The following is a 24296-nucleotide window of genomic DNA, read 5'->3' on the forward strand; positions in this document are numbered from 1 at the left end:
AAGAAGTCCGCAGAACCAGAAACACCAAAAGGTCGTCGCGGCCGCCCACCCACCCACAGATCCAAACAAAATGCCAGGATCCAGAGGTCCAGGTGTCACACGGAATCGCTAGTCTTCAATTTATCACATCGGACACTTACCAGCGATGAAGTTAAGGTCCTTGAAAAAGGCCTATCTTTCGTACCCACCACTAGCTTTGACGATCTCACCTGGAAAATCGAATTGCACAAGTTCACCCGTAAATTAAGGTTGGGTGAATTTTTTCAACATCAACCCACCACCTCTGTTATCAACACCACAGATCCCATACAACAACGATTCATCAATGAAAGACATAAGTCGTCCTTTGATCCCCAATCCTCCAATCCTTCGATCACTACATTCAACAGATTGTTGGATCAATCAGTGATGAAATTCCATCAAGTAGATCCACGTACCAATCACAACTTGACCAGATCAGAGAAAATAGCGCTGAAAAATCTTAGTCGCTATGAGGACGTGGTAATTCGCCCCGCCGACAAGGGGGGCGGGGTTGTGGTCTTAGATCTGGCTTATTACAAGCAGGACATCTACAATCAATTGTCCGACGAAATGACATATGAAGTGTTACCGGCGGACCCCACTGCGGGATACAAAAAAGAAGTTGATGAGCTTCTGGATGAGGCCCAAGTCAAGGGCACAATCTCCGCAAAATTGAGCATGTCATTAAAACAGAGCCATCCGGTAGTGCCGGTGTTCTTCACGGTCCCCAAGGTCCATAAAAACAAAGAATGTCCTCCAGGCCGGCCCATAATATCGGCCAGAAACTCCATATTCCAACCCATATCAGAGTTCTTGGACGCCATACTCCAACCGTTGGTATCCAAGCACCACAGATACATCAAGGATACCACCCATTTTCTCAACAAATTAGGGGAGGTAGAGCACATCCCACCAGAATCCTTCCTTTGTGTGGTGGATGTATGTAGCTTGTACACTAGCATCCCACACAAGGAGGGATTGTCAGCCATAAAAGGGTTCTTGAGTAGAGAAAAAATGGAGACCATTGATCTAGATCTATTTATGCGATTACTGGAATTAACCCTTCACAGGAATTATTTCCTATTCAATGGCCAATTCTATCGCCAAAAAACCGGGTGTGCGATGGGGAGCAATGTCTCCCCATCGGTAGCGAACATCTTCATGTTCCAGGAAGAGGAAGAAATCTTCTTCAATGTCCCAGAAACAGCTGCCAACATTCTCATGTACACAAGGTTCATAGACGACCTATTTCTGATTTGGACTGGGTCGGAGAGTCAATTCCAGGACACCATGAATGCCATCAATGCCAGGAACTCACCCATCAAATACACATTTCAAATCAGCAACATTTCTGTTAACTATTTGGACGTCAAAGTCACTCTTAAGAACAACAACATCGTCACGGGTCTATACACCAAACCGACTGACAAAAACACATTTCTGAGATCCAACAGCCACCATCCCAAATCCCTTAAGAAAGGGTTACCTAGGTCCCAGATGATAAGGGCCAGCAGAATCATCAGTGACCGGTCAACAGTAGAAACTGTTCTGGACGACATGATCCAGAAATTTGTCAGTAGAGGATATAATCTGGACCAGTTATTACAACAGAAAAAAGAAGTCCTAAAGATGCCTAGGAGGGACCTGTTGCAGAGCCGACACAGAACAGAAGAAGCACTCATCCCGTTTGTTAGCCGACACAATACGGTTAGCACGGTCCTACCAAGGGCAGTGAGAGCCCTATGGCCGGTAATCGCAACCGACAGAAATCTTCAAGGATTAGCCCATAAGCGCCCTCTCATGTGTTTCACCCGAGGCAAGAGCATCAGGGACCAAGTGGTCCATGCCGACATCACGGACTTCCACCCAGAGATGAGAGATACTGGCGGCTTTCTTAAATGACCACCAGGCTGTTACAAGTGCCCCAAGTGCACCACGTGCTCACACATGATTACAGGCGTATCTTTTAAACACCCTCACACGGATCGCATATATAAGATCAACCATGTATTGACGTGCACATCAACACATATAGTATACGTCATCAGTTGTCCCTGTAAATTACTTTATGTGGGCAAGTCGGTTCGATCACTCAGAGAGAGGATGGCCCTCCACCGGTCGGCTATCAAACAAGCGATCAGCGGCAAGGGCTCCGACCAGCCGGTAGCGAAACACTTTTCAGAGAAAGGCCACTCATTGAGTGATCTGCGACAGATGGTGATTGATCACATTCCCAAAAACCGCAGAGGAGGCGACCGGGACGGCCGCTTGTTGAAATTAGAGGCCAAATGGATTTTTCGGCTAAACACCATTAATCCCCACGGCCTCAATGAAATCATGCCATGGAATGTTTTCCTTTAAAGGAACTCCGACCACAAACCAGCTGATACTTTGCCATAGGGGCGTTCAAAGACATTTTTTAGCAAAAATGTTTTACATTTCTTTAAAGTTCCGGTTTATCTTTTTCATCTCCAGCATTCATCATCTTTTTTTCTGACACCTTTCACACTGGAGCCTTCTGCCGTCAGGGCGCTTCAACCCTAGTTCACATCATTTCCAATCACCAACCACACGCACAGTCACAATGTCACATACCTATCGTCATAGGCACATGATTTCTCTCCAGCTGTGCCGTCAGACATATAATTATAACCGAGGATACCTTGTATCCAAACCAATCCCACTTTTCCTCATATCACGACACTGTCACAACAATACCCCTACACTACACAATCACGGGGCCTCATCACTTTATATTAATTTTTCCTGGATTCATTTATGCATGATCCATACTGCACAGATATACAGGTTGTCATTCACGTCACGGTACACGAGTCTATTAATATACAGACACATCATGTTTATAGATTGAGGTTTGTCATTAGTATCAAGACATCCACCTAGCAGCACGACACAAAGGAGTTAATACCTTTATATCCCATACGACCCACAGCACACGGGTACGCAGTGCGAGCGACAATGTTTCTGACGTGCAGAATTCCCTAGTGTGATTTTTTCATATGTTTCTATCCTCTCATACCTTGGGTCTTTGTACACGAGTGATTTAGTCTTTAGTTAGTTCTGTTTTTCTCGTCAGCTGACGGGACGAACGGGCGTCATGGTTACCATGGCAACCCGACGTCCCCGTCATGGATGACGCACTCGGTGTGCGCCGGACCAAGGGCTCCGTGCACGGAGCCCTGGGCGGCGTCTTTCACACGGCGGGCTTCTTCTGGGTATATAGGTAAGTTCTTTTCTGTCTCATTCATTGCTGCTTATCCTTGACAAAGGGGTGTGCCAACCCCGAAACGTTGGAGTTCATGTGGTATTTTTAATACATCACGTTTTGCATCAAGCCTCTGAGTGCCGCAATTTATTTGCTTTACTATATATATATATATATATATATATATATAACAGGTATAAGTTAGTTACAGCATGTCAATTTCCACCCGGTAATAACAGTTGGTGCCGACAGGGTCACCCACATACTACTGTGTCTCCCATACCGTGTTACTATGAACAAGTATAACACAACCGATCTGTTGACTCAGTGTCTACAGTAACAAGCATCAAACAGGCGTCGGCGATGCCGACAATGAACCCCAGAGGCGTTTGTGAGAGAACATTCACACATGTCGACACAAGTGTATATCTGACAGGGAACACACAGAGTATACACAACCATGAGTACATGCCCATTTCCAAATCAAATAGTGTTATACATTCCTACATAACACTAACAGTATGTGCCCCCCCTTGTTTGTGCTATACACATGTTTTGGCGGGGACATTGAGGAAAAATGGCGCTGTATCTAGCTGTGAGGGCTAAGTCCCGCCCCTTATTGGCGCGCGGTAGCCCGTTATATTATAACCGGTATATGCAGGCAGGGGACCATATACAGTGGCTACCCACTGTATATGTGCTCTGGAAGTAAAACATACTGCCCAGGGTGCCCCCCCCCCCGCGCGCCCTGCACCCGATACCAGCCGTTGGTGTGTGGGAGCAATGGCGCGCAGCGGGACCGCTGCGATATGCTGGCGGGGGTAGCGGACACAGTGCCCAGGCACCGAAGAACATCTTAAGCCAGCCTAAAAAAGAGCCTCAGTAACTTGCTGCCCAGGGAGCTACCCCCCCCCCCCCCCCCAGCGCCCTGCACCCTGTGAGTGCATTGGTGTGTGGGAGCACGGAGCGCAGCGCGACCACTGCCTGTTACCTCCGTTACTGAAGTCTTCTGCCGTCACTGAAGTCTTCTTTCTTCTCATACTCACCCGGCTTCTTTCTTCTGGCTTCTGTGAGGGGGTGACAGCGCGGCTCCGGGAACAAGCAGCTAGGCGCACCAAGTGATCGAACCCTCTGGAGCTAATGGTGTCCAGTAGACTAAGAAGGAGAGCCCTTGAACTAAGACGTAGGCCTGACTTCTCTCCCCTCACTCCCACGATGCAGGGAGCCTGTAGCCAGCAGGTCTCCCTGAAAATAAAAAACCTAACATAAAGTCTTTTAGAGAAACTCAGTAGAGCTCCCCTAGTGTGTGTCCAGTCTCTCCTGGGCACAAAGTCTAACTGAGGTCTGGAGGAGGGGCATAGAGGGAGGAGCCAATTCACACCCAGTTTAAGTCTTTATAGTGTGCTCAAGCTCCTGCGGATCCGTCTATACCCCATGGTCCTTTTGGAGTCCCCAGCATCCTCTAGGACATAAGAGAAAATAATAATAACACGACACCACAGGCTGCTCCTCCTGTATAACAACAACAACAACAACAACAACAACAGGACACCACAGGTTGCTCGCTCTGTATAATAATAATAATAACAAAAACAGGACACCACAGGCTGCTTCCCCTGTATAATAATAATATATTATTATTATTATTATTATTATTATTATTATTATTAATAATAATAATAATAATAATAATAATAATAATAATAAAAGGACACCACAGGCTACTCCCCCTGAATAATAACAGGACACTACAGGCTGCTCCCCCTGTATTATAATAATAATAACAACAGGACACCACAGGTTGCTCCCCCTGTATTATAATAACAACAACAACATGACACTACAGGCTACTCCCCCTGTATAATAATAACGAGTTTTATGGTAAGAACTTACCTTTGTTAAAACTCTTTCTGCGAGGTACACTGGGCTCCACAAAGATAGACATAGGGGTGTAGAGTAGGATCTTGATCCGAGGCACCAACAGGCTGAAAAGCTTTGACTGTTCCCAGAATGCACAGCGCTGCCTCCTCTATAACCCCGCCTCCCTGCACAGGAGCCCAGTTTTTAGTTAACCAGCCCAATGCAGTAGCAGGAAAAGAGACGACAAAGGTTAGTAGCCACATACACCAAACTCGTTTTCTGCTGCGGGGTACACTGGGCTCCACAAGGATAGACATAGGCGATGTCCTAAAGCAGTTCCTTATGGGAAGGGACGCACTGTAGCGGGCACAAGAACCCTGAACGTGTTCACTGAGGACCACGTAGCCGCCTTGCACAATTGTTCAAGGGTCGCACCACGGCGGGCCGCCCAAGAAGGTCCAACAGACCGAGTAGAATGGGCCGTAATGTGAGCAGGAGCTGATAGACCAGCCTTCACATAAGCATGTGCAATCACCCTTCTAATCCATCTGGCCAAAGTTTGCTTGTGAGCAGGCCAGCCCCGTTTGTGAAATCCAAACAGCACAAAAAGAACATCAGATTTCCTAATAGAAGCAGTTCTCTTCACATAGATACGGAGAGCCCGTACCACATCCAAAGACCGCTATTTGGGAGACAGATCAGGAGAAACCAGTGCCGGAACCACAATCTCCTGGTTAAGGTGGAACGAAGAAACCACCTTATGTAAATATCCGGGACGAGTCCGAATAACCGCCCGGTCACGGTGAAAAATCAGTTATGGGGAACTACAAGACAGGGCACCCAAATCCGACACTCTTATAGCTGAAGCAATAGCCAGCAGAAACACCACCTTAAGGGAAAGCCCCTTAAGATCAGCTGAACCAAGAGGTTCAAAAGGAGACTCCTGTAGCGCCTCCAAAACCACTGACAAGTCCCAAGGAGCCACTGGCGGGACATAGGGAGGTTGGATACGCAACACACCCTGAGTAAAGGTATGCACATAGGGTAAAGTCGCAATTTTTCTCTAAAACCACACCGACAAGGCAGATATTTGAACCTTGAGGGAGGCCAGGCGCAGGCCTAAGTCCAGGCCCTGCTGAAAATAAGCCAACAACTTGGCTATACTAAATTTGGAAGCGTCATAATCGTCAGATGCGCACCAAACAAAGTAATAATGCCAGACTCTATAGTAAATCCGAGCCAAAGCCGGTTTCCGGGCCCGCAACATAGTTTGAATGACCGCCTCAGAAAACCCTTTAGCCCTTAAGACGGAAGCTTCAAGAGCCACGCCGTCAAAGACAGCCGGGCTAGGTCCTGGTAGACACAGGGGCCCTGAACGAGGAGGTCTGGGTGTTGTGGAAGTAGAATTGGACGCTCTGACGATAGGCCCTGCAGGTCTGAGAACCAGTGCCGTCTGGACCACGCTGGAGCTATGAGAAGCAGAATTCCTCTTTCTTGCTTGAACTTCCGAATTACCCTGGGCAGGAGTGACATCGGAGGGAACGCGTACGGCAGCCGAAACCTCCACGGCACCGCCAGCGCATCCACGAATGCTGCTTTAGGATCCCTTGTCCTTGCTCCGAAGACCGGAACCTTGTGATTGTGTCGAGACGCCATCAGATCCACGTCTGGAAGGCCCCACTTTTCCACTAGTAGTTGAAACACTTCTGGATGGAGGCCCCACTCGCCGGCATGTACGTCCTGACGACTGAGAAAGTCTGCTTCCCAATTCAGGACCCCCGGAATGAATATTGCAGATATGGCCGGTATATGGCCGTTCTGCCCAATGTAGAATCCGTGAGACTTCCATCTTTGCCAAGCAGCTTCGAGTGCCGCCTTGATGATTTATGTAAGCCACTGTGGTGGCGTTGTCTGACTGAACTTGAACAGGACGGTTCTGAATTAAATGCTGGGCCAGGCTCAATGCATTGAAGACCGCCCGCAATTCCAGAATGTTGATCCAGAGGAGAGATACCTCCTTGGTCCACCGACCCTGAAGGGAGTGTTGCTCCAGTACCACGCCCCAACCTATTAGACTGGCATCTGTAGTCAACAGGACCCAGAATGGACTGCCCCAGCACAATTGTCGGTCCTGGAGCCACCATAGCAGCGACAGACGGACCTCCGGAGTCAATGAGATCATGTGAGACCTGATACAGTGAGGCAGGCCGTCCCACTTGGCTAGAATTAGCTTCTGGAGGATGTGAGAATGGAATTTAGCATACTCCACCATGTCAAATGCTGATACCATAAGGCCCAGCACCTGCATCACCGAATGTATCAACACTTGCGGACGAGAAAGGAAGCAACAAATCCTGTCCTGAGACAAGAACAACCGCTGGTTGTGAGTGTCCAATAGCGCTCCCAGGTGTAACCTGCTCTGAGCAGGGACCAGGGAGGATTTCTTCTAGTTGATGAGCCACCCGTGGGCTTTTAGAAACTGGACAGTCATATCCAGATGACGTAGAAGAATTTCTGGGGAATTTGCCAGGATTAACAAGTCGTCCAGATACGGCAGTATCCTGACCCCTTGACGGCGGAATACCACCGTCATTACCGCCATAACTTTGGTGAAGACTCGCGGAGCCATAGTTAAGCCAATCGCAAACCTCAGGAATTGCTGATGTGACACTGCTATAGGAATATGCAGGTAAGCATCCTGTATATCCAGGGAGACCATGTAGTCCCCAGGTTCCAAGGCTAGAACTATAGAGCGAAGGGTTTCCATACGGAACTTGGAAACCTTCACAAACCTGTTCAATGCTTTGAGGTTGAGAATGGGCCGGGAGGACCCATTCGATTTCGGGACTAGAAACAGCGGAGAATAGTACCCCCGGCCCCTCTGCGCAAGAGGCACCTGTACTACGACTCCTGTATCCAGGAGGGTCTGTACCACCGAATGTAGAGTGTTTGCCTTTGTCTGGTCCAACGGGACGTCTGTCCAGCAAAATCGATGAGGGGGTTTTTGAAGGCTATGGCGTAACCTCGAGTGACGACTTCCCGTACCCAGGCATCTGAAGTGGTCTTCAACCATTCCTGGGTATACCCTAGAAGCCGGCCCCCCACCCTGGGATCCCCCAGGGGGAGGCCCACCCCATCATGTGGCAGGCTTATCGGTCTTGGAAGCTGGCTGACGGGCCGCCCAGGCTCTTTTGGGCTTTGGCTTACCAGGTTTAGAAGTGCGGGCCTGCTTGTTGTACGCCTGACCTTTTGCTTTACCTGAAGGACGAAAGGGGCGAAAGGAAGTACCCTTAGACTTCGAGACAGAAGGAACGGTACTTGGCAGACAGACGGATTTGGCAGTAGCCAAGTCAGCCACAATCTTATTTAAGTCCTCCCCAAACAGAATATCTCCCTTAAAAGGCAGTACCTCCAGGGTTTTCTAGAGTACAGATCCACAGACCAGGATCTCAGCCACAAAATCCGGCGAGCCAGGGCTGATGTAGTAGAGGCCTTGGCTGCTAGGATACCGGCATCAGAAGCCGCCTCTTTAATATAGCGAGAAGCTGTGACAATGTATGACAAGCATTGTCTAGCATGGTCAGAAGAGATTTCAGCATCTAACTCCAAGGCCCATGCTTCAATAGCCTCTGCAGCCCATGTTGCTGAAATTGTGGGCCTTTGTGCAGCACCCGTGAGGGTGTAAATCATTTTCAGACAACCCTCCACACGTTTATCCGTAGGCTCATTTAGAGACGTGACAGTAGTGACAGGTAGAGCTGACGAAACCACCATCCTAGCCACGGGTGTGGTTCGTTTTATCGACAGTGTCTAGGTCGACAATGTTTAGGTCGACCACTATAGGTCGACATGGATGGAAGGTCGACAGGGTTTCTAGGTCGACATGTGCTAGGTCGACAGGTCTAAAGGTCGACATGAGGATTTTTTTTTGTGTGTGTCGTTTTCTTCGTAAAGTGACCGGGATCCCAAATTAGTGCACCGTGTCCCCTCACATGGCTCGCTATCCTTCGGGCATTTTACCGTTCCAATCGTAGTCCACATGGATGAAAGTATGAAAAAAAAATAAGAATTTACTTACCGATAATTCTATTTCTCGTAGTCCGTAGTGGATGCTGGGAACTCCGTAAGGACCATGGGGATAGCGGCTCCGCAGGAGACTGGGCACAAAAAGAAAGCTTTAGAACTACCTGGTGTGCACTGGCTCCTCCCCCTATGACCCTCCTCCAAGCCTCAGTTAGGATACTGTGCCCGGACGAGCGTACACAATAAGGAAGGATTTTGAATCCCGGGTAAGACTCATACCAGCCACACCAATCACACCGTACAACTTGTGATCCAAACCGCAGTTAACAGCGTGATAACAGAGGAGCCTCTGAACAGAAGGCTCACAACAATAACCCGATTAGTTAACAATAACTATGTACAAGTATTGCAGACAATCCGCACTTGGGATGGGCGCCCAGCATCCACTACGGACTACGAGAAATAGAATTATCGGTAAGTAATTTCTTATTTCCTCTGACGTCCTAGTGGATGCTGGGAACTCCGTAAGGACCATGGGGATTATACCAAAGCTCCCAAACGGGCGGGAGAGTGCGGATGACTCTGCAGCACCGAATGAGAGAACTCAAGGTCCTCCTCAGCCAGAGTGTCAAATTTGTAAAATTTTACAAAGGTATTTGACCCTGACCAAGTAGCAGCTCGGCAAAGTTGTAACGCCGAGACCCCTCGGGCAGCCGCCCAGGATGAGCCCACCTTCCTTGTGGAGTGGGCATTTACAGATTTTGGCTGTGACAGGCCTGCCACAGAATGCGCAAGCTGAATCGTACTACAGATCCAGCGAGCAATGGTCTGCTTAGAAGCAGGAGCACCCGGCTTGTTGGGTGCGTACAGGATAAACAGCGAGTCAGATTTCCTGACTCCAGCCGTCCTGGAAACATATATTTTCAGGGCCCTGACAACGTCTAGCAACTTGGAGTCCTCCAAGTCCCTAGTAGCCGCAGGCACCACAATAGGCTGGTTCAGGTGAAACGCTGACACCACCTTAGGGAGAAACTGAGGACGAGTCCACAATTCCGCCCTGTCCGAATGGAAAATCAGATAAGGGCTTTTACAGGATAAAGCCGCCAATTCTGACACGCGCCTGGCCGAAGCCAGGGCCAACAGCATGACCACTTTCCATGCGAGATATTTTAAATCCACAGATTTAAGCGGTTCAAACCAATGTGATTTTAGGAACCCCAATACTACATTGAGATCCCAAGGTGCCACTGGAGGCACAAAAGGAGGCTGTATATGCAGCACGCCCTTGACAAACGTCTGAACTTCAGGAACTGAAGCCAGTTCTTTCTGGAAGAAAATCGACAGGGCCGAAATCTGAACCTTAATGGATCCCAATTTGAGGCCCATAGACACTTCTGTTTGCAGGAAATGCAGGAATCGACCCAGTTGAAATTCCTCCGTCGGGGCCTTCCTGGCCTCGCACCACGCAACATATTTTCGCCAAATGCGGTGATAATGCTTTGCGGTTACATCCTTCCTGGCCTTGATCAGGGTAGGGATGACTTCCTCCGGAATGCCTTTTTCCTTCAGGATCCGGCGTTCAACCGCCACGCCGTCAAACGCAGCCGCGATAAGTCTTGGAACAGACAGGGTCCTTGCTGGAGCAGGTCCCTTCTGAGAGGTAGAGGCCACGGGTCCTCCGTGAGCATCTCTTGAAGTTCCGGGTACCAAGTCCTTCTTGGCCAATCCGGAGCCACGAGTATAGTTCTTACTCCTCTCCGTCTTATAAATTCTCAGTACCTTGGGTATGAGCGGCAGAGGAGGGAACACATAAACCGACTGGTACACCCACGGCGTTACCAGTGCGTCTACAGCTATCGCCTGAGGGTCCCTTGACCTGGCGCAATAACTCTTTAGTTTTTTGTTGAGGCGGGACGCCATCATGTCCACCTTTGGTTTTTCCCAACGGCTTACAATCATGTGGAAAACCTCCGGGTGAAGTCCCCACTCTCCCTGGTGGAGGTCATGTCTGCTGAGGAAGTCTGCTTCCCAGTTGTCCACTCCCGGAATAAACACTGCTGACAGTGCTATCACATGATTTTCCGCCCATCGGAGAATCCTTGTAGCTTCTGCCATTGCCCTCCTGCTTCTTGTGCCGCCCTGTCTGTTTACGTGGGTGACTGCCGTAATGTTGTCCGACTGGATCAACACCGGCTGGTTCTGAAGCAGAGGTCTCGCTTGGCTTAGGGCATTGTAAATGGCCCTTAGCTCCAGGATATTTATGTGAAGTGAGGTCTCCAGGTTTGACCACACTCCCTGGAAATTTCTTCCCTGTGTGACTGCTCCCCAGCCTCGAAGGCTGGCATCCGTGGTCACCAGGACCCAGTCCTGAATGCCGAATCTGCGGCCCTCTAAAAGATGAGCACTCTGCAACCACCACAGGAGAGACACCCTTGTCCTTGGTGACAGGGTTATCCTCTGATGCATCTGAAGATGTGATCCGGACCATTTGTCCAGCAGGTCCCACTGGAAAGTTCTTGCGTGGAATCTGCCGAATGGAATTGCTTCGTAAGAAGCCACCATTTCTCCCAGGACCCTTGTGCATTGATGCACCGATACTTGACCTGATTTTAGGAGGTTTCTGATTAGATCGGATAACTCCCTGGCTTTCTCCTCCGGGAGAAATACCTTTTTCTGGACTGTGTCCAGAATCATCCCTAGGAACAGAAGACGTGTCGTCGGGATCAGCTGCGATTTTGGAATATTGAGAATCCAACCGTGCTGTCGTAACACTTCTTGAGATAGTGCTACCCCGACTAGCAACTGTTCCCTGGATCTCGCCCTTATCAGGAGTTCGTCCAAGTACGGGATAATTAAAACTCCCTTCCTTCGAAGGAGTATCATCATTTCGGCCATTACTTTGGTAAAGATCCGCGGTGCCGTGGACAATCCAAACGGCAGCGTTTGGAACTGATAGTGGCAGTTCTGTACTACAAACCTGAGGTACCCTTGGTGAGAAGGGTAAATTGGGACATGCAGGTAAGCATCCTTGATGTCCAGAGACACCATATAATCCCCGTCCTCCAGGCTCGAGATAACTGCTCTGAGTGACTCCATCTTGAATTTGAACTTCTTTATGTAAGTGTTCAATGACTTCAGATTTAAAATGGGTCTCACCGAGCCGTCCGGCTTCGGTACCACAAACAATGTGGAATAATACCCCTTTCCTTGTTGCAGGAGGGGTACCTTGATTATCACCTGCTGAGAATACAGCTTGTGAATAGCTTCTAATACCGCCTCCCTGTCGGAAGGAGTCGTCGGTAAGGCAGACTTTAGGAAACGGCGAGGGGGAGACGTCTCGAATTCCAATTTGTACCCCATAGATACTACCTGAAGGATCCAGGGATCTACCTGTGAGCGAGCCCACTGTGCGCTGAAATTCTTAAGACGGGCCCCCACCGTACCTGAGTCCGCCTGTAGAGCCCCAGCGTCATGCTGAGAACTTGGCGGAAGCGGGGGAGGACTTCTGTTCCTGGGAACTGGCTGTTTGCTGCAGCCTTTTCCCTCTTCCTCTGCCACGGGGCAGAAAAGAGGAGCCTTTTGCCCGCTTGCCCTTATGGGGCCGAAAGGACTGCGCATGATAATACGATGTCTTCTTTTGCTGAGAGGCTACCTGGGGTAAAAACGTGGATTTTCCAGCAGTTGCCGTGGAAACCAGATCCGACAGACCTACCCCAAATAACTCCTCCCCTTTATAAGGCAATACTTCCATATGCCTTTTAGAATCGGCATCACCTGACCACTGCCGAGTCCATAACCCCCTTCTGGCGGAAATGGACATAGCACTTACTCGTGATGCCAGTCGGCAAATATCCCTCTGTGCATCACGCATGTATAAAAATGCATCTTTCAAATGATCTAGAGTCAGTAATATACTGTCCCTATCCAGGGTATCAATATTGTCAGTCAGGGAGTCTGACCAAGCCACCCCAGCACTGCACATCCAGGCTGAGGCGATTGCTGGTCGCAGTATAACACCAGTGTGTGTGTATATACACTTCAGGATAGTTTCCTGCTTTCTGTCAGCAGAATCCTTAAGGGCGGCCGTATCCGGAGATGGTAGTGTCACCTGTTTGGACAAGCGTGTGAGCGCTTTATCTACCCTAGGGGGAGTTTCCCAACGTGCCCTATCCTCTGGCGGGAAGGGGTACATTGCCAATAATTTCCTAGGAATTATCTGCTTTTTATCGGGAGAAACCCACGCTTCATCACACACTTCATTTAATTCCTCAGATGCAGGAAAAACTACAGGTAGTTTTTTCTCACCAAACATAATACCCTTTTTAGTGGTACCTGTGGTATTATCAGAAATGTGTAAGACATTTTTCATTGCCTCAATCATGTAACGTGTGGCCCTACTGGAAGTTACATTTGTCTCCTCGTTGTCGACACTGGAGTCAGTATCCGTGTCGACGTCTATATCTGCCGTCTGAGGTAGCGGGCGTTTTAGAGCCCCTGACGGCCCTTGAGACGCCTGGACAGGCACAAGCTGAGAAGCCGGCTGTCCAATGTCATCAAACTTCTTATGTAAAGAGTTAACACTTTCACGTAATTCCTTCCATAAGCCCATCCACTCAGGTGTCGACCCCCTAGGGGGTGAGATCTCCAGTACAGGCAATTGCTCCGCCTCCACATCATTTTCCTCTTCATACATGTCAACACAGCCGTACCGACACACAGCACACACACAGGGAATGCTCTGTAAGAGGACAGGACCCCTTTGGGGAGACAGAGGGAGAGTATGCCAGCACACACCAGAGCGCTATATATATACAGGGATATCACTATATAGTGTGTTTTCCCTTATAGCTGCTGATAACTGTAAACCTGCGCCAAATTAGTGCCCCCCCTCTCTTTTTTACCCTTTTCTGTAGTGCAGGACTGCAGGGGAGAGTCAGGGAGACGTCCTTCCAGCGGAGCTGTGAGGGAAAATGGCGCCAGTGTGCTTAGGGAGATAGCTCCGCCCCCTTTTCGGCTGACTTTTCTCCCGCTCTTATTGAAAATCTGGCAGGGGTTAATTTACATCCATATAGCCCTGGGGGCTATATGTGATGTATATTTGCCAGGCAAGGTGTTAATATTGCTGCTCAGGGCGCCCCCCCCCAGCGCCCTGCACCCATCAGTGACCGCAGTGTGAGGTGTGCATGAGGAGCAATGGCGCACAGCTGCAGTGCTGTGCGCTACCTTGATGAAGACTGATGTCTTCTGCCGCCGATTTTCCGGACCTCTTCTTGCTTCTGGCTCTGTAAGGGGGCCGGCGGCGCGGCTCTGGGACCGGACTCCGAGGCTGGGCCTGTGTTCGATCCCTCTGGAGCTAATGGTGTCCAGTAGCCTAAGAAGCCCAAGCTGGCTGCAAGCAGGTAGGTTCGCTTCTTCTCCCCTTAGTCCCTCGATGCAGTGAGCCTGTTGCCAGCAGGTCTCACTGAAAATAAAAAACCTAAAACTATCTTTTTTCTAAGGAGCTCAGGAGAGCCCCCTAGATTGCACCCTGCTCGGTCGGGCACAAAAATCTAACTGAGGCTTGGAGGAGGGTCATAGGGGGAGGAGCCAGTGCACACCAGGTAGTTCTAAAGCTTTCTTTTTGTGCCCAGTCTCCTGCGGAGCCGCTATTCCCCATGGTCCTTACGGAGTTCCCAGCATCCACTAGGACGTCAGAGAAAATAATAATAAAAGGACGCCACAGGCTGCTCGCCCTGTATAATAATAAAAATAACAGGACACCACAGGCTGCTCGTCCTGTATAATAATAAAAATAACAGGACACCACAGGCTGCTTTTCCTGTATAATAATAAGAAGACACCACAGGCTGCTCCTCCTGTAAAATAAAAATAATAACAGGACACTACAGGCTGCTCCCCCTGTATAATAATAATAATAATAAGAGGACACCACAGACTGCTCCTCTTGTATAATAATAAAAATAACAGGACACCACAGGCTGCTCCCCCTGCATAATAACAGGACACCACAGGCTGCTCCCCCTGTAAAATAAAAATAATAACAGGACACTACAGGCTGCTCCCCCTGTATAATAATAATAACAGGACACCACAGGCTGCTCTTCCTGTATAATAATAACAACAACAGTACACCACAGGCTGCTTCCCCTGTATAATAATAATAAGAGGACACCACAGGCTGCTCCCCATGTATAATAATAATAACAACAGGACACCACAGGCTGCTCCCCCTGTATAGTAAGACGCCATTACCTGATCTGCACGGACACTGGGAGACTGCAGCAGTCGATGAAAACTCACTTCCTGTATGTGGAACGCACAGTACGTAAGTTGGAACGCACAGGCAGGAAGTAGGGGATGATTGGCAAAGGCGGCTTCGTAGTTACTGGCCCCTCCCCTAATACACCCGCCAACAGCCCCGCCCTTTGACTATGACTATTCCATTTATGTCCTCAGTGCAGGAGGCCGGCGGCCATTTTCTTGTAGACCAGTCCGGCAGCAGCAATAGGTTCACTGGCCGTGTAGTGACGTCAGGAGCGGCGGCCATTTTCACCTGGTCTGAGCTACTATCATTCCCACAAGGCAGCAGGAGCAGAGAGCAGCCATTTCTGTGTCTGGCAGCAGGTAATGATATTATTATTCTTATTCTATAGGCTGAGCAGCTCTGGTGTCAGGTTCTGTACTACAGGGGGAGCAGCCTCTGGTGCCTTGTTATAGTGCAGCTGGAGCAGCCTCTGGTGCTGCATTATTCCTGTACAGGTGGCTGACACTCTAGTGTCTTATTACTGTAATACAGGAGGCGCAGACCCCACCGTTACCGTAATACATGTGGCGCAGACCCCACCGTTACCGTAATACAGGTGGTGCAGACCCCGCCGTTACCGTAATACAGGTGGCGCAGACCGTACCGTTACCGTAATACAGGTGGCACAGACCCCGCCGTTACTGTAATACAGGTGGCGCAGACCCCACCGTTACCGTAATACAGGTGGCGCAGACCCCGTTACCGTAATACATGTGGCGCAGACCCCACCGTTACCGTAACACAGGTGGCGCTGACCCCGCCGTTACTGTAATTCTATAAACGTGACATTACAGGTGTTGTGTCCTTTGTCATTGTGCTGTACAGGGGGAGCGGCCTGTGTTGTCATAGTATACAGGAGGAGCAGCCTGTGTTGTCATAGCATACAGGGGTAGCATCCTGTGCTGTCATAATAGACACGAGGATCAGCCTGTGGTGTCCTGTTATTATTATTATACAGGAGGAGCAGCCTGTGGTGTCCTGTTATTATTATACAGAGGGAGCAGCCTGTGGTGTCCTGTTATTATTATACAAGGGAGCAGCCAGTGGTGTCCTATTATTATTATTATTATTATGCAGGGGGAGCAGCCTGTGGCGTCCTGTTATTATTATACAGTAGGAGCAGCCTGTGGTGTCCTGTTATTATACAGGAGGAGTAGCCTGTGGTGTCCTGTTATAATACAGGGGAAGCATTATTTTTATTATTATACAGGGGGAGTAGCCTGTGGCGTGCAGTTGTTATTATTATTATTATACAGGTGAGCGGCCTATGGTGTCCTGTTATTATTATTACACAGGAGGAGCAGCCTTTGTTGTCTTATTATTATTCTAAAGAAGGAGTACCTAGTGATGTCCACTTATTATTATTATTATTATTATTATTATTATTATTATTATTATTATTATAGAGAGACAGCTGCATGTGGTGTCCTGTCATTATTATTATTATACAGGGGAAGCAGGCTGTGGTGTCCTGTTATTATTAGTATACAGAAGGGAGCAGCCTGTTGTGTCTTCTTCTTCTTCTTATTATTATTATTATTATTATTATTATTTTGCAGAGGGAGCATTTTATTTTATTATTACTATAAAGGGAGAGCAGAATGGGGTGTCCAGTTGTTATTAGTATTATACAGGGGGAGCAGGTTTTTGTGTATGGGTATTATTATACAGGGACAGCAGCTTGTTGTGTCCTGGTATTATTATTATTATTATTATTATTATTCATTGGGAGTGGTGGTGATGTCACAGTGGCATCACTTATATCTATAGTAATAATACAGACATGACTGGAGATGTGAGGGGGATCTGGGAGTGTCACAGTGAAATCACGAATATCTATAGTAATAATACACGGACATGACTGGTGAGGGGATATTGGAATGACACAGTGATTTCACTTATATCTACAGTAATTAAACAGGGACATGTCTGGGGAGGTGAGGGGATCTGGGATCATCACAGTTACATCACTTATATCTATAGTAATAATACAGGGACATGACTGGGGAAGTGAGGGGATCTGGGATTGTCACAGTGAAATCACGAATATCTATAGTAATAATACAGGGACATGACTGGTGAGGGGATGTTGGAAGGACACAATGATTTCACTTATATCTACAGTAATAATACAGTGACATGATTGGGGAGGTGAGGGGATCTGGGAGTTTCACAGTTACATCACTTATAACTATAGTAATAATACAGGGAAATGTCTGGGGAGGTGAGGGGGTCTGGGAGTGTCACAGTTACATCACTTATATCTATAGTAATAATACAGGGACATGACTGGGAAGGTAAGGGGATCTGAGATTGTCACAGTGAAATCATGAATATCTATAGTAATAATACAGGGACATGACTGGTGAGGGGATATTGGAATGACACAATGATTTCACTTATATGTACAGTAATATTACAGGGACATGACTGGGGAGGTGAGGGAATCTGGGAGTGTCACAGTGACATTACTTATATCTATAGTAATAATACAGGACATGACTGGGGAAGTGAGGGGGATGGGGGAGCTTTACATTACTTATATCTATAGTAATAATACAGATACATGACTGGGGATGTGAGAGGATCGGGCAGTATCATAATGACATCACTTATATCTATAATAATAATAATAATAATTCAGGGACATGACTGAGGAGGTGTTCGGATCTGGGAGCATCTCTGTGACATCACATATCTATAGTAATAATACAGGGACATGACTGGTGAGGGGATATTGGAATGACACAATGATTTCACTTATATGTACAGTAATAATACAGGGACATGACTGGGGAGGTGAGGGGATCTGGGAGTGTCACAGTGACATTACTTATATCTATAGTAATAATACAGGGACATGACTGGGGAAGTGAGGGGAATGGGTGAGCTTTACATTACTTATATCTATAGTAATAATACAGATACATGACTGGGGATGTGAGAGGATCGGGCAGTATCATAATGACATCACTTATATCTATAATAATAATAATAATAATTCAGGGACATGACTGAGGAGGTGTTCGGATCTGGGAGCATCACTGTGACATCACATATCTATAGTAATAATACAGGGACATGACTGGGGAGGTGAGGAGATCTGGGAGTGTCACAGTGACATCACTTATTTCTTTTTCATCCACTAGGGGGCACTGGAGTTTTCTTGGGATATGGACGTTGCGATAGCAGGGATAGGCACATTTAAATATTTAAATGTGTAACCCTCCTTCCCCCTCCATACTCCCAAGATGCCTCAGTGTTTTTTGTGTCCTTCACCAGGGAAGGTCGCATCCTGGAGTCATTCCAGGGTTTACTTTTAATTTTTCGAAATATTTTTTCTTTCATCAATCACACTCCCTTCCCAGCTTATTAAGAAGCGTGAGTCCGGGAGTGTGTGCTGCTGTGCAGTAAAGGCTTGTTGGTGCTTAGACCGAGAAGCCCCCCACAGACCTTCATCAGCGTTAGCTTATTCAGCCATGGCTGCAGGAGCTGGACGGAGCTTAGAGAGAAGCCCCATCGGAGCCTCCCCATTACACTGAGGTAAGGAGCGGGCGGTCAGTGCTCCGTTGGACCTGTTTGTTGCTGTGATAGTGGGCCATGTGCGGGGAACGCGTTTTGCACGAGCTGCTTACTAAGGTATAGCTTTACTGGCTCAATATCCCCTGCTTCCCGGCTACCACAAGCGGTCAGACACATACTGCCACTGGGCGTCTGTGTCGCTCCACACCTGCCCGCTCCCCGGCACCTGGCAGCGCAGCTCCAAACAGTGCTGCCTCTACAATCTGCCCCTCTAGACAACTGGGAAGCGGCTTCCAGCAGAGGTCAAATAATGCTGCCGCTGGGCACCTGTCAGGCTACACCTCGCGGCTCCCGGCAGCGCAGCTCCCAGCAGTGGACAGATCACACTGCCGCTGCTGGGCACCCATCACATCACACATCTACCGCGCTCTCCAGCTTCCACCAGTGCACAGACCACGGTGGGTAGCTGCTGCTTCTGCAGGGCGCCGTCACTCAGAGCCGGCGCTTGGTATATAATGCGGGGGGTGCGGGTGGAAGAAGCTAGGCGCGGCTCACTGCTTCCTGCCTGGAGCAGGAAACACGTTAGGTAAAGACCTGTGTGGACACTTGCTGACCAGCACCATCATCACACCACCATCTACAGCCAGGACCTTGCTTCTTTCTTGTCTCCGTGAACCAGGACTCCTACTGGCATTGCTATTGCCTACCACATCCATAGGAGAACCCACTTAATGGAACACAGAGTTCCGAGTAAACTGTGAACCAGGACCCCAACAATTGTTGCCGTTGCCACACGGACTTGCATTCTACGGGAGCCTCTTTAAACGGAACACAGACTTGGTAACCACATCCAATCGGATGAACTATTTCACATCTGGTCCATTAATATGACTGTATATGTGTTGGTTTAATCATGTTGATGAGTGCCTAGTACACTTGGTGTCAGTATAAACAGATCTTCTAGTCCACCTGAAGTCAATATTGAGACATACTCTACCTAGATTGTAGGTTTTTTAAAACTGTTTAAATTTTTTTTATTTACACATTTTTTATTAAATATATATACTTTTAGAATACACTGTGTCAATTAGCGCTGTATATCTTTTCTCTTCCTTTAGTTAAATTAGAAGCATGGGCAGCCAAATGGAGAATGCGCTTCAATCCAGACAAGTGTAAGGTAATGCACTGTGGTAACAAGAACAAAAATTACACCTACCTACTAAATGGGGTAAAATTAGGGGATTCTGTACTGGAAAAGCACTTAGGTGTCCTCATAGATAGCAAGCTAAGCAGTAGTACCCAAAGTAGGACTGCAGCAAAGAAGGCTAATAAGATATTAGCATGCATAACACGGGGCATTGATGCTAGGGACGAGAGTATTATACTCCTGTTATATAAATCACTAGTGAGGCCACACCTTGAATACTGTGTACAGTTCTGGGCACGGTACTACAAAAAGGACATCCTGGAGCTTGAAAAGGTACAGAGGAGGGCAAACTAATTAAGGGCATGGAGACGATGAAATACAAGGAAGGCTTGAAAGACTAGGCATGTTTACATTGGAAAAGCGGAGACTAAGAGGGGATATGATCAACATCTACAAATATATAAGGGGACAATACACAGAGCTTGCGCGGGACCTGTTTTTGGTTAGATCAACACAGAGGACTCGTGGACACTCGCTCAGGTTAGAGGAGAGGAGATTCCACACAATACGGCGCAAAGGCTTTTTCACGGTAAGGACAATACGTGTTTGGAATTCCCTGCCCGAGGGAGTTGTAATGGCGGAATCTGTCAACACCTTTAAGAATGGGTTAGATAAATTCCTAATGGATAAGGATATCCAGGGGTATGGTGCATAGTCATGCATTATAGTTACTATAAATAGGGATAAAATGCAACTGCTGACAGCAGCATCAGTCAGAAATTTTAGTCAAATCATCATGCATAGGAGACCACAAATAGGTTGAACTCGATGGACAATTGTCTTTTTCAACCTCAGATACTATGTTACTATGACTGCATCTGTTTTAGCACATTCCACACGTTCTGTGGGAACGTCATGGGTAGCAGGTCGTGAAGCTTCTACGACGCCTCCTTGTTGTGCAGCTACATGGTCATCAGTGCAAACTTTTGTGCGCTTTAACAAGTTTGATAATTCTGCGGCATCAGCTTCTAGCTTTGGCCGTCTAGTGTTACAGGTGCCAAACAGCTCTTCCGCCCAAGGGGGAAATTTTGCTACGTCCCAAGAGTACTCCAGTGACCCCTAGTGGATGAAAATAAAAACAGGATTTTGGTACTTACCAGATAAATCCTTTTCTTTGCATCCACAGGGGGGCACTGGACACCCACCCAGAGCAGTTTCGCCTGGCTGGTGGTAAGTTCAATAGTTCTTATGGTAACACAATTTCACCGACTTGTTCAAATGTTAAGGTGATTGTTATCTATTGTTGTGTCACCTTTCTAGTTGTCCATTATGTTATGTGTCAACTTTATAGTTGTCTGTTATGTTATAATGTTATATGTAATTCTCCGTTGTTCATCCTCTCTGTTGCTCCTATTTGTCTCAGCAAAAAAACATTGGGAGTATGGATGGGGAAGGAGGGTTACACATTTAAATTTTTAAATGTGCCTATCCCTGCTATCGCACCGTCCATATCCCAAGAGTACTCCAGTGCCCGCTGTGGATTCAAAGAAAAGGATTTATCTGGTACCAAAATCCTATTATCTACAGTAATAATACAGGGACATGACTGTGGAGGTGAGGGGATCTGGGCGTATTTACAGTGATATTTATGTCTCCCCCATTTCACAGAGGTGTGAAGAAGACATCTGGTGAGCGTGAGACACCCCGCAGCCATCCTCGTGTGACAGGAGGACTGAGCAGGTCCCAGAGCCCCATCACGGTGCCTCCACCTCACTCACTGGTACATGAGAGACACAGTGACCAGAAGTTCCAGGAACTCACCAACAAGATCATTCCGCTGCTGACTGGAGAGGTGACTGCTGGGAATGGGCCATTATACAGTAACACCAGGGGATGTGTCTGGGTGATGACTGGAGAGGTGACTGCTGGGAATGGGACATTATACAGTAACACCAATGGATGTGTCTGGGTGATGACTGGAGAGGTGACTGCTGGGAATGGAACATTATACAGTAACACCGGGGGACGTGTCTGGGTGATGACTGGAGAGGTGACAACCGGGAATGGGACAATTATGCAGTAACACCGGGGGACGTGTCTGGGTGATGACTGGAGCGGTGACAACCAAGAATGGGCCATTATACAGTAACACCAGGGTATGTGTCTGGGTGATGACTGGAGAGGTGACTGCTGGGAATGGGAAATTATACAGTAACACCAAGGTATATGTCTGGGTGATGACTGGAGAGGTGACTGCTGGGAATAAGACATTATACAGTAACACAGGGGACGTGTCTGGGTGATGACTGGAGAGGCGACTGCTGGGAATGGGGTATTATACGGTAACACCGGGGGACGTGACTGGGTGATGACTGGAGAGGTGACTGCTGGGAATGGGGCATTATATAGGAACACCAGGGGACGTGTCTGGGTGATGACTGGAGAGGTGACTGCTGGGAATGGGACATTATACATTAACACCAGGGGACGTGTCTGGGTGATGACTGGAGAGGCGACTGCTGGGAATGGGGTATTATACGGTAACACCGGGGGACGTGTCTGGGTGATGACTGGAGAGGTGACTGCTGGGAATGGGGCATTATATAGGAACACCAGGGGACGTGTCTGGGTGATGACTGGAGAGGTGACTGCTGGGAATGGAACATTATACATTAACACCAGGGGACGTGTCTGGGTGATGACTGGAGAGGTGACTGCTGGGAATGGGGCATTATACAGTAACACCAGGGGACGTGCTGGGTGATGACTGGAGAGGTGACTGCTGGGAATGGGACATTATACAGTAACACTAGGGGATGTGTCTGGGTGATGACTGGAGAGGCGACTGCTGGGAATGGGACATTATACAGTAACACCAGGGGACGTGTCTGGGTGATGACTGGAGAGGTGACTGCTGGGAATGGGACATTATACAGTAACACCGGGGGACGTGTCTGGGTGATGACTCTATGGGTGACTGCTGGGAATGGGACATTATACAGTAACACGGGGGATGTGTCTGGGTGATGACTGGAGAGGTGACTGCTGGGAATGGGGCATTATACAGTAACACTAGGTGATGTGTCTGGGTGATGACTGGAGAGGTGACTGCTGGGAATGGGACATTATACAGTAACACCAGGGGACGTGTCTGGGTGATGACTCTAGAGGTGACTGCTGGGAATGGGGCATTATACAGTAACACCAGTGGACGTGTCTGGGTGGTGACTGGAGAGGTGACTGCTGGGAATGGGACATTATACAGTAACACCAGGGGACGTGTCTGGGTGATGACTGGAGAGGTGACTGCTGGGAATGGGACATTATACAGTAACACCAGGGGGACGTGTCTGGGTGATGACTGGAGAGGTGACTGCTGGGAATGGGGCATTATACAGTAACACCAGGGGATGTGTCTGGGTGATGACTGGAGAGGTGACTGCTGGGAATGGGACATTATACAGTAACACCAGGGGATGTGTCTGGGTGATGACTGGAGAGGTGACTGCTGGGAATGGGACATTATACAGTAACACCAGGGGATGTGTCTGGGTGATTACTGTATCATTGTGTGTGTCAGGTTTCTATAAGGTGTCAGAATGTCACTGTCTATGTCTCCATGCAGGAGGGAGAGTATATAGAGGAACACAGCGGTCTGTACAAGGACGTGATGATGGAGAATCACCGGCCCCTCACATAACTGGGTAAGAGGAGACTGTCATGTATTGTACAGGGGAGAGCAGGTATGGGGGCCCCTATATACACACATCACCTGATAATCACATATATACACTGTACTCAGTCACTGTGTCTCCTACAGATGGGCCCAGTAACAGAGATACCCCAGAGAGATGACCCCGTCCTCTGTATTCCCAGGATTGTACAGAGGAGAATCACAGGATCCCACAGGAGGATCAGGTAGGTTGGATTTAGTGTCTCTCCAATATACCAAAGTGACTGTCACTATATGATCTGTAGAGGAGCTGTGTGTCTTATACACTGATATTATACTGTTTCACCTCAGTTTAATCTGTTTGCAAATGTCATTATAGTACGTGACTGATATGAAGGCAGAAGATATAGAGGGAGAAGAAGAGACGTATGTGACTGATATAAAGGCAGAAGATATAGAGGGAGAAGAAGAGACGTATGTGACTGATATAAAGGCAGAAGATATAGAGGGAGAAGAAGAG

The 24296-nt window shown here is 48.1% G+C and overlaps 1 protein-coding gene and 1 long non-coding RNA gene across 3 annotated transcripts in view; one reads left to right on the top strand and one right to left on the bottom strand.

Annotated features, from left to right (window-relative positions):
* The window catches only part of LOC134983780 (oocyte zinc finger protein XlCOF7.1-like), a 122254-nt gene that overhangs the window by 42886 nt on the left and 55072 nt on the right, over positions 1-24296 (bottom strand). The window lies entirely within an intron of this gene.
* Positions 15715-24250, top strand: LOC134983792 (uncharacterized). 2 transcript variants are annotated; one of them, XR_010191682.1, is made up of 5 exons: positions 15715-15754; positions 21772-21955; positions 23729-23807; positions 23924-24021; positions 24156-24250. It is a non-coding gene; the product is annotated as an uncharacterized LOC134983792 (long non-coding RNA). The 2 variants fall into 2 exon arrangements; XR_010191681.1 differs by lacking the exon at positions 15715-15754 and adding an exon at positions 20073-20133.

This window comes from Pseudophryne corroboree (genome assembly GCF_028390025.1).
Source record: "Pseudophryne corroboree isolate aPseCor3 chromosome 3 unlocalized genomic scaffold, aPseCor3.hap2 SUPER_3_unloc_24, whole genome shotgun sequence".
Taxonomy (NCBI): domain Eukaryota; kingdom Metazoa; phylum Chordata; class Amphibia; order Anura; family Myobatrachidae; genus Pseudophryne; species Pseudophryne corroboree.